This window comes from Helicoverpa zea, chromosome 24, assembly GCF_022581195.2.
Source record: "Helicoverpa zea isolate HzStark_Cry1AcR chromosome 24, ilHelZeax1.1, whole genome shotgun sequence".
Lineage (NCBI taxonomy): Eukaryota > Metazoa > Arthropoda > Insecta > Lepidoptera > Noctuidae > Helicoverpa > Helicoverpa zea.
The window spans coordinates 3,026,370-3,038,411 of record NC_061475.1 but is presented as its reverse complement, the minus strand read 5'-3'; the positions used below and the strand labels follow the sequence as shown (position 1 = coordinate 3,038,411).

The window sequence follows — 12,042 nt, the reverse complement described above, 5'->3', positions numbered from 1 at the left end:
TCTACTCGTAGCCAAAAGTACTATTTTGCTAACCCAGCTTGAAGAGCTAGCGTTGAGTATCCATAGCGTTTTGATAAGTTCTTTTGGAAATTAAGAATTTCTCAGATACTATCCAATAACGTTTATTTAGTTATCTGATTCATCTATCATATCTTACACCTAATATACCGACAATTCCAGATATTGAATACGCTGCATGTCTCGAGTTTTCTACTACCTACAATGATATGATGATGCCTGGTCAGGAGGTTGATACAAGACTTAGAGCGGGTTTACCTTCGGGGAGGTGTATGGATTTTCGCTTTGAAGGGACTCCAAGCTAGGTTTAAAGTGTATATAATGATTACTAAACTTTCAAATAAATGTTCTTAATTTGAATTCATTTATTTTTATTTCTTTAGGTGTGACCCTTTATTTTATTTATTTATTGGGGACAAAAAACAGTTACATATTAAAATTTTAAAACTATGACTAACAATAAAAGTAGGTAAACATATAACCCACACAATTGTCGACAGGTTAATTTATATATATGAATGTGAATAAACCAGGTGAATAAACCAGAAACAGAGACGTATTGATAAAGTTGTCTTGCATCGGGAATCGAATTGAGTTTTATATCAAGAATCTAAGAGACCTTTGCATCGATGCAGGACTTCCAATCTATATAATAATTCTAGTCTCTAATATAATAATTTCGGCCGCCCCCCCACGTCACGATTTTTTGTAGGTGACAAAATAGAACACACTTATTCCAATAGTGCAACGGGCGAGACCTACACAAAGTCGGCCTAAAAATCATAGCCAAAACGCTTGATTACCTAGTAGCCTAATTAGTATTCCCAGATTAAAAAGTACCTAATATTATATCACACCTATTTTTGCGAAAAACCTACAACTATTAGGTTAATTTCAGTTCATTCCTTTGGGAATAAAATTGCGTGACAGAGTTATAATTTGGAATGGCTAGCGTGTGGCACTCCTTTAAAATTACTTATTCTAGTAGAAACATAATTGGCCTTACTACAAAAACTTAAACGCCTGTTTTACACTTGTCTAAAAAAATTGTGGCTCCAAAAAGAATCATATGTCAACGTCATAATTTGAATTTTTTTTAGACAAGGCTTAAACTGACGTTTAAGAGTTTTTGTGGTAAGACGGAAATGTATTTAAACTGTGCTAGTAGCGTGCAGACAGTAGTAGCTTGTACACAGTAACACATTGACAGATATGTGTTTAAAGCAACTATAACAAGCACGTTTCATACAAATGTACTTAATACTGGGTAATGCGTTTATCATTTCTGCAACAGTATTCCAATGATTCTGGTTAGTACAAAGATGGTGAAACCTTAAAACTTAAGTCAATTTATATCTTTACACACTATACCAAGGTAAAATTCATAGTTGTGATTTATCCCAAACACACTAGCTTGCAACTTGAAATCAATCGAATCCGTTCTACCGTTATGGAGGTATCTGACTTTTTCCAATAATATGAATTGTAAAAGTGACAACGAATGAGCCTGGAACTTACGACACAGGGAATCCTAGTGTAAGTTTCAGGAATCAAAACAATTGCTTGTAATTTATAAACAATAAATTATTCTTATTCTTATTCTTAATATGATGGGTTGAGTTTAGATTCCCAGATTATATTCCCCTTAAAAAAAACCCCTCATGAAAAATTCTAAATAATAAATTCACCGAAATGCGGTTCACTACTCAACAGGAACAACATTTATAGCATCTTAACCATTGTTTATTACTTCAAAACAGTGGTAATAAAGAGGTTTTCCAGCGTAATGCCCACACCTCTTTTTACCAACACAACACGCGTATAGCAGAAATATTTACAACCTTACCTACACGGAAAAATGTTTCGCGGAAAAATGTATGGACAAAAAAACTGGTTAGTTGCGTGTTGAACGAACACGAAAGGTTCTGTACAATTTAAAGTGCTGAAAAATGCTTTTCTTGTACATATTGAGTGAGTTGGTCAATTAAATAGCGCCTTATTATGTATTGTGCGTATTTATTTACCTATTTTAATATTTACAATATTGCATAATGTTCTTGTAAGCTTCGGGGCCGCCTTTTTTCTTTTTTCCTGAGCCAGCTGAGCTTTTTTTCTTTTTTAGACGAAGACTATTATTATTACAAATGTATGTCTCTTCCAGACCTCGGGACTACAGAGTCCCGGATTTTTGGGAGGCGAACGTGGGGCCGAAGCCAACACGCTGAAGCCTTTTTGAGACAACTTTAATGAAATGGTGACACAAAACCGACGATTATCCCTGTATACACTATAGAAATGTACCCAAGGACAATCCCCGGTTCTGTGCTAAACTATTGCTAACTATGGATGAAAACTACTTAGGCTATTGTGATGGGATGCTAATGGACTAGGAATGGGGAAACTACGGGAACTATGGCACCTGCCGATGACAATGTATTAAATACATGTTAAAATGGCAGGTGGAGACTCGCCAACTCACTTACTGGGCCCCCGGGAATCAGTCACTGAAAAGCAACTATTATTAACTTTATTATTACTACTATTTTCAGTTAAAGGAAAAATATCGGATTCTTCGGGAAAATATTCGGACCAGACACTTACGGCGCCATTTTTCGAGGCATTCCAGCGATGTGTCCGATGAGCCGTGTGAAGAAATGGTGACTTTACAGAAGGCTGTAGTAAATACGCCATTTAAAGTACAAATGTCCAACTATTACTGTACAAAAGATACTCCGTGTGTAAATGCCTCAACTGAGAGCTTTTTTCCATTATGTGCAGAACCTTAAAAATTACGACCCATTGTCGGATTAGCTTCATTAAAATATTCGCCCGAACCCGAGGTCAGATTAGCAGAATTTCACTTTTAATAAATAAAAAACAAAGTAATTTGATTTTGTTTTTTATTTGTAGTGGGGGATAATCCTTTTATTTTTATAAGCTTCCTGATCTGAGCAAATATTTTTTTATAAAACTTTTAAATGTATGTGCCTTTCGCTCTCATTTATTCTAATGGATTCATGGATTACGGATAGGAAGAACATCATAAAAAGAAAATAGCTGATTTAAAAAAAAAAATAACCAACGAATCTGCCAAAATAACCAACGAATTTACCATGAATTTATTATCAAGGTTGGTTAGACAAACCAGTCAAATTATGCCAATCAGTAACTTTATTCGCATCCCCTGAGCGTTCAAACGGCGTATAATTTGTCATGTAGCATCGCTACGCTGCCGGCCGTCAGTTGACGTAGACGAATGCTACGAATTCGTAGCGATGGCGTAGCACCGTAGCACGTAGTAGTTAGTTTGTATAGTTTCAATACGTCATCATCTAAAGCTATGTTCTTCAAAGTCATCATGTTTGAAGAAATGTATCGATTTATCTTTTCAATTCATAAAAAATTAGGCTCCTAGAGCTCTCAACGGCATGGAAGTGGTTGTATGGCAGTCAACTGGTTAAAACAGCCGTTCAATCAAACAGGTAGCTCTTTAACTTAATAACTCATCAATTAAACATATACTTCTAAAAATTAAAATAAAAAAACATTTATCTGTATTATTTACAGTGTGAGTAACTGTGTTAATTGTGTATATAAATTGTTAAATAAATAAAAAACGTATGAACTATAGAAACGTTCATTTATGCTAGACTAGCTTCTGCCCGCGACTTCGTACGCGGATAAAGTCCCTTATGCCAGCGACTACGGGGTCAGCAAAATCAAAGATCTGAACCGTCTGATATTGAATTTTAAGGGCCCGTTGACTTGAAAACAACGGAATACGCATAGCCATTAGAAACGTTCCATATATTTAATTTTTGTACTTCAACGGCAAAAGCACAGCAGACTAAACAAAACGCTGAGAACTGAACCGCAAAAGACGTGACCATAGGAATAAAAGTAGTGATTCTAATTAGTCCGCATTTAAGTTGTGTGTGGCAAAAATATTACACGTATTAATACGTTAAAAAACATTAAATGTTACTGAGATAACAAAGTCGTGATGACTTAGTGTAAGTCGTGGTGGTTTAGTGGGTAGAGAACCAATCTCTCAGGGATTGTTCACACCAAACGTATTGTCCGCCGCTGACTGTGAGTATACTCACTGTCTGCCCCAGTGTGAACGTCGACTCAATCTGCAGTACGCGTACTCACCAAGCCGACAATAAGCTATAGCGTACGATGCGCTACATGTGTGAACAAAAGAATAGGCTCTTGTAGGTTCACACTAGATGCGTACGCTGAGCGGCTGACTATTCTACACATAAAAGAGCTCAGTATTTGAACCCCCCAATCTTCATACATAACAGATGCTATGTCTTCCCAAGCGCATCTTCGTAAGGTTCTATCACTAAATTCTTCTGAATTCGCATTCCAAATACATTCTCTAGAATGTACTTCTGCAATAAACTTTTCGGTGTCGAACATCGCGAGGTGTCACGTGTCACGTCTGTCCTCATTGAAGTTTGTTTCTCGAGTGTATTGCGGCCGAGGCGCGCGGCGGAGCGGCGCTATTCGGCAACTGCGTCCGCGTAGCCAATCCGCGTCCGCCGTGCATAATCGCGTAGTAAAATAATCGGCCACTGAGAGTCAGCGACAACAGACGACGTAATAGCGTATAGTCGGTTCGGTGTGAACGACAATTTCAATATATATGGAAAAGCAATAAACTGCGTAACGCGCGCTCACAGTCAGCGGCCGACAATACGTTTGGTCTGAGGGATTGTTCACACCAAACGTATTGTCCGCCGCTGACTGTGAGTATACTCACTGTCTGCCCCAGTGTGAACGTCGACTCAATCTGCAGTACGCGTACTCACCAAGCCGACAATAGGCTATAGCGTACGATGCGCTACATGTGTGAACAAAAGAATAGGCTCTTGTAGGTTCACACTAGATGCGTACGCTGAGCGGCTGACTATTCTACACATAAAAGGGCTCAGTATTTGAAGTTGCACTTAGTATTTTATAAACGATAAAACTAGCGTAATTTATTTTTTCAAATCAGACGTTTTACTGATATTTCAATTAAATGATGCGCATTCAGATAGTTGCCATTTGCGAAGCTCTAGAGGAAGACGAAAATAATAAAAAGAAGAGATTGTGGGTACATCCCTTAAATTTGAAGAGATGTTTTCTTGGTCAATTTCATACTTTATATTTCGAATATAGACTTTATCCAAATAAGTTCAAGAAATATTTTCGTATGACAGTAAAACATTCGATGAGTTACTATCTTTAATACGTTTAAGTTTATATAAAAGGGACACTAATTATCGACGTGCTGTACCGAGGCGCGGCGGTGCGTACGCGACGGAGCGGCGCTATTCGGCAACTGCGTCCGCGTAGCCAATCCGCGTCCGCCGTGCATAGTCGCGTAGTAAAATAATCGGCCACTGAGAGTCAGCTACAACAGACGACGTAACAGCGTATAGTCGGTTCGGTGTGAACGACAATTTCAATATATATGGAAAAGCAATAAACTGCGTAACGCGCGCTCGCAGTCAGCGGCCGACAATACGTTTGGTCTGAACGATGCCTGAACGATGCCTCAAGTATGAGCGTACGTCTTTGATTCCAGGTCTGGCAAGTACCTGCCAATGCAACTTTTCTTAGTTCGTATGTACTTTCTACGTATAAACTGTAGGTTCCGGCTGTCATTGAACATTCTTGGCAGTCGTTATGGGTAGTCAGATGCCAGAAAGTCTGACCAGTTTTACCAAGGGGTATTGGGTTGAGCGGGTAACTGGGTTGTGGAGCTCAGATAGGCAATCGCTCCTTGTAAAACACTGGTACTCAGTTGCATCGTGACTGGAAGTCGACTCTAACATAATTGGGACAAAGGCTCTTGAGATAATAACGACAATAATAATGAGATATAAGCACCGCAGGATATCTGAGACTGATGACGGGGAGTAGCGACCCCGGTGGGCTATATATACTGAGTTCTCCAGGGAGAGTATACTGACCCCCATCTCCGGCCGGTCAGAGTGAACCATGACGGGGGTAGGTCTCACGCCTCTGGCTTGGCTTGGCCGTCCAGAGTGGAGTCGCTAGAGCAGGGTAAGTAGAGCAAGGTAAGCCCTGCTCGGAGGATAGGTGCCTCGTGGTAAGTGACCCACAGGGAGCGCGTAATCTGCGTTTAAAATCCGCCGAGGTATCCTCACACTTCAGCCGCTCATATCCCAAGTAGTTTTCATCAACAGTTAGCAATGGTATAGCACAGAACCGGGGATTGACTTTTTTTTAACGACGTCCACCGGGGATTGTCCTCGGGTTCATTTCTATAGTGTATAAAGGAATAATCGTCGGTTTTGTTTCACCATTTCATTAAAGTTGTCTCAAAAGGGCTTCAGAGTGTTGGCTTCGGCCCCACGTTTGCCTCCCAAAAATTCGGAACTCTGTAGTCCCGAGGTCTGGAAGAGACATACAAAATAATGATGAGATATAACGCAACAAAGTCGGAGAGTGGGGGCTCGTGACGCCACGTCTAGGTATGTAAAATTTGTACTAAGCAGTGACTTAACACGAAATTCAAGTTATATCTTCGTTTTTATTTGTTTGTGAGAAGGAGAAAAGAAAAAATACGTGTCCATTATTTTAGGATTATCTAAAAGACGGACTAATTACTTTTTTTGATTCATCATACCTATTTCATAACATTCATTTCTATACATTTCAAGTGTAGTATTGCTCTTGAAGTTCCACATCAGGTGTTCCAGATCTTCGATGTATATACGTCAATAGAGAGTGCTTATCAGGTTGAACCACTTTTACTAAAACGTCATATCTTTATAGTAGGGGAGGCAAGAGTGCTAAACCGGGAGTGACTCGAGCGTCAATGAGACCTATTAGATTGCGAAGCTTAGATGATAAGAAGAAAAAAAATGTCCTGACATACACACACTTTCATCGGTGGGTGGAGCGGCTATAAACTTTCAAAAATGTAAAAAAAAACAGTTGCGTGGACATACTCGAGCGCGTCAGATATTAATAGCATGCACGGAACTTGGCGTCCAGCCACCGCCGCGATTACCACGTTTTTGTAACGCGCCGCACTTAAAAATCAAAAAAGTGGTAAATTTCGCGACTACAGTGAAGTGCTATACATCAAAAGACGCGGTTTTGTGCAACGCATGTGGTGGTGTAAAGAGCTTTAGCCTTAAAAGCTAAGGAAAAATTTTCCGTGTGAAAAACTTAAAAACACGTGTCTTTTGAAACAGTTTTCGTGAGTTTTCTCCAAATCCAGATCGGTGACCCCCAAATTTTATTTTACTATATTATTGACCACAATAAGACGCACGCAACGACACCTCAGCGGCGAAAATTGGATCACCCACTACGGAGAAATCACGGAAAATCCGAAAAAATTTTCCCCACCACGTGGCACGAGGTCATACAAAGAGGAGTGCTAGGACGCTGGCGTTCACAGAATATCTTGCGTGATGCCATTGAAGACTGCTGACGTTTACAGAAAAATTTTTCCTTTCCTGAAAACGAAGATAGGTGCGATCAAAGGTGACAACTTCAGGAGCTGCTACAGCGAAAACTTCAGCCAGGACCCCCAAATTTTACACCGGTTTCGGCTGCGCGCTACTCTGATGAAGATTTAGGACCTAAGCCTAGAATTTTAAGACCTAGAATACTTCAGTTATTAATTTTTTTCTGAAAATTTCACATTTTTTACAACTCTCTTCAGAAAATTTTCAAAATTTTCCTGTATTTTTACTTTACCAGAAAGCGGTAAATTTAACAAATTTTTGACAGTTCTTTCCAAGTTTTTATGTTGTACGGTTCCGGAGATATTAAATTTTTAATGATTTTTCCTAATAATTAGCAATTTTTGGACACGGATAACTTCCGATGTAAGGGTCGTAGAAGGTTCTGATTTTCTTACTGGACATGGGCGACATCTTCCCCACTGCTTCCATACGGTTCAGGAATTTTCAGGAGCTGAAATTTTAACGCCTGAAACCCTAGCGACGAGATAGAGCTCGTCGAGCCCAGTCAGGGGACCCCAAGCACGGTAGTATTCGGTCGAACGGTTCCGGAGAAGACCACTGTTAACTGGATTCTGGCCGCCATCTTGTTTTGGCAACCAGAATTTCGGACTGGATTTTCTCGGGAACCCCTTGAGCTAGGATAGCCGTGTTTGGGTTCGTTGGAAAGGGCTCAAGAAGACCTATCCGACGGGGGATAGAGATTGACTCTACGTAGAGTCGCAAAATTTTCGACTCTATATTTCAAAATTTTCGACGCAGTAGGGCTCCTGAGGGCTCCTTGACACCAGACCTAGCTCTGGAACGTAGAATTAAGCTTTTTTGACTGAGCTAGTCCCGTTTAAAACCTTAGTATTGTAAGTTTTTGTTTTACCTCGCATCTGTTTCTGTGTTTCGTGCTATTGACTGGGATATAACTCGGCTTCGCGCTATATTGACCAAACCTATACCTAGTATCCTTCTTTACCTATTCCCCAAAACTGAAAAGACCCGGCTCTATATTAAGTTAAAAGTGAGTAGAGACACGAAATTACATCCATCGCCTTACATACCTCACTTACCTGCACAGGATCCTGCCGGACACTCCTGTTGCTCTCCCGGCCGCGCACGCTGACACGTTGACACCACCTGAAACAGAAAACAATTAGTAAATTAAATTGACAAGATTTGAGAATCCTTACCTTTTTATATTTTATCTATAGTATCTATCATTATTTTATCTTTACATTTTATTATATACACAAACCGGGGTACTCTTTACAATACCCCATAGTTTGACGTTGCTCTAACTCAAATTAAATTCATACCGCCAAAATGATGGGAATTCGCACACCAGCGAAGAAGGCGACGACCGCAAACCCGCCAAACAGAAGTCCACAGAAGACCGTAGAGGAGACTGGACCCTCTACACAGCAAAACGTGAGAAGGAGTGTGGGTGAATGGGAAGCGGGTATAGGTGAAAACCGGAAATCGATCACTCCGCTCAAACCCGCATCACCTTCCTTGACCAGAAGAGCCCCTGTCTTCCTGAAGATCGATAGTCCACCTGCTCCGGTTTCTAACATCCGAAACCCCAGAACAGCAGAGGCCAAGAGATGTCTTATGAAGGTCAAGCAGCAGATGGCACTCGCTAAGAACATCAAGAAGGAGATCAAGGAGGATGTAACAAGCCAGGTAGAGAGACTCTTCGCTCTGGTCAAGGAGGCTGAGGCGGGAGTAGGACGAGTTTCTTCCGTGGGGGCTAAACCGACTACAGAGACAAAGAACTCAAAGACTCTTCCCTCATCGCCCTCCTGTTCTGTGCGGGAGAGTGGGGAGGGGGGAGTCATGGAGTCCGAGACTGAATCTCTTAGGAAGGTGTTGGAAGAGCACAGCAGGATGCTTGCCGAAAACAGCGAGAAGATGGACAGACTGAAAGAGGCACTGCGTACTAGCCAAGACAATATTGAGAAGATCTCATACGCTAGCGCAGAGGCAAGTCAGTCTGTGAAACCACCACCGAGGCAAACTGCTCTTCACTCCATAGCAGTTACCACAGAGGATGAAAAGACGACCGGGGAAGGAGTCTTAACTAGGATCAGGGAAGCGGTGGATGCCAAGGAAGAATGGATCAGGGTAGAGAATGTAAGGAAGACGAAAAACAGGAAGGTCATAATGAGTTTTGAAACAAAGGAAGATAGGGACAAGGTAAAGGACAGATTGAAGAAGAAGGGAACCGACCTTACCGTGGAGGATGTAAAAAACAGGGATCCGTTGCTGATCCTTAGGGACGTCCTATTGGTCAACACCGATGAGGACGTCCTTAAAGCCTTCAGAAACCAGAACCCAGATGTTTTCCGCGGTCTCGACGGTGAGGCGGATAGGGTAGAAATAAAGTATAGGAAGAGAGCCAGGAACCCGCACACAGGGCATATTGTGCTCAGCACCTCGCCCAGTATCTGGCAGAGAGTGACCGGGAAAGGACACGTCTATATTGATCTGCAACGTGTCCGGGCTGAAGATCAAAGCCCACTCCTCCAATGCTCTCTCTGTCTTGGGTACGGGCATAGCCGAAAGCTGTGCACGGAGACCCTGGAGAAGTGTAGTCACTGTGGGGGTCTGCACATGAAGAACGACTGTGCGGATTGGCTCTCCGGCTCAACACCGACGTGCTGTAACTGCATGCATGCAAAACTTGAGAAGACGGATCACAATGCCTTCAGTATGGACTGTGCCGTAAGAAGAAAATGGGACAGTATAGCGAGAACAGCCATAGCATATTGCTGAAGTTGTTCCAAGGAATACTCCTGCGTCGAGAAATGCAAGACCATACCGGGTGGCCCAAGCAAACCTACAAAGAAAGAAACTGGCGACCACCGAACTCCTCCTGGAGGCCAGTGAACGTAAGATCTCATGGGCACTGATCCAGGAGCCGTATGTGGGTGGGGCAAGGAGTATGAAGAGCTACCGTGGCGCGAGAATCTACCAGTGCGAGGTTGATGGAAGTGGGAGGGTGAAGGCAGCGATAGCCATCTTTGACGATGACCTGGACGTCATCCCCTACCCGAAACTCACCACTAACAACATAGTTGTGGTGGGAATCCGGACCAAAGCCTGGGAAATCGCAGTAGTCTCTTACTACTTTGAACCAGACCAACCCATAGGGCCATACCTGAACCAGTTGACCAGGATAAAAAGCGAAGTGGCCACCGGTAGATTGCTCATAGGGGGCGACGCCAACGCGAAGAGTACCTGGTGGGGCAGCACTATAGAGGACCCCAAGGGAGAAGAGATGTCCGGGACCCTGGATGAGCTAGGGCTTCAGGTACTGAACACTGGAGATACGCCTACGTTCGATACCGTGAGAGGTGGTAGAACGTTCAAGAGCCACGTAGACGTCACGGCATGTTCACTAGACTTGTTCGACCTGGTGCATGGCTGGCGGGTCGACACTGGTGCAACGAGCTCGGACCACAATACAATTTTCTTTAATGTAAATGTAGTACGTGAAAAAGGATCACATATTATTAGGACAACAAGAAAATTTAATACAAGGAAGGCAGATTGGGGAAAATTTAGAGAATCACTAGAAGAATTTAAAACTGAAAACAATCTTAAAGTAGAAAATATTAGGCATGTAGCAAATAAACAAAATTTAGAAGAGTTTATAGTGATATATAGCAATGGGATTCAAAAAGCTTGCGAAAATTCTATCCCCAAAGTTAATAATAAAGCAAAACTTACCATCCCATGGTGGTCCGAGGAGCTCGCTGCACTGAAGAAGGACGTCACTAGGAAGAAAAACCGCATCCGCAACGCCGCACCGGTCCGGAGAGCGATGGTCATCGACGGGTACCTGGAAGCGAAAGAATTGTATGAGAGTGCAGAAAAACAAGCCCAAACCACTAGCTGGAAGGAATTTTGCAAGAAACAAGATCGCGAAGGAGTATGGGAAGGCATATACAGGATAATCGGAAGGACCGCCAGGAGGAAAGAAGATCTGACCCTACTTAACGATGGTGCATTCTTAAACCCAAGAGAATCGGCAGCCCTACTAGCAGACACGTTCTATCCGAAGGACACAGCGGAAGAGGATAACGCAGACCACAGGCTCACGAGGGAAGCGGCCAGTAGAATAAACGACCGGCAGCATGATGAATACCATGACCCGCCGTTTACACCGCTGGAGCTGAAGACAGCCGTGGAAGGTTTTAATCCCAAGAAAGCCCCTGGATCGGATGGATTCACGTCAGACATCTGTAGTCGAGCGATCTACCAGGACCCGGACGTATTCCTTGCCCTTTACAACAAATGCCTAGAATTGGCACACTTCCCGGACCTCTGGAAGGAGGCTACGGTGGTCGTCCTCCGAAAACCGGGCAAGGAAAATTACCAGAGCCCCAAGTCATATAGACCGATAGGTCTCCTGCCGGTCTTGGGGAAGGTCCTGGAGAGGATGGTAGTAGCACGAATGAAATGGCAGCTTGTGCCGCGGTTTAGTACTCGTCAGTTTGGCTTTATGCCCCAGAAGAGCACCGAAGACGCC

General features: G+C 42.6%; 1 protein-coding gene across 2 annotated transcripts in view; it reads left to right on the top strand.

Annotated features, from left to right (window-relative positions):
* The window catches only part of LOC124642381 (multiple C2 and transmembrane domain-containing protein), a 163,649-nt gene that overhangs the window by 1,085 nt on the left and 150,522 nt on the right, over window positions 1-12,042 (top strand). The window lies entirely within an intron of this gene.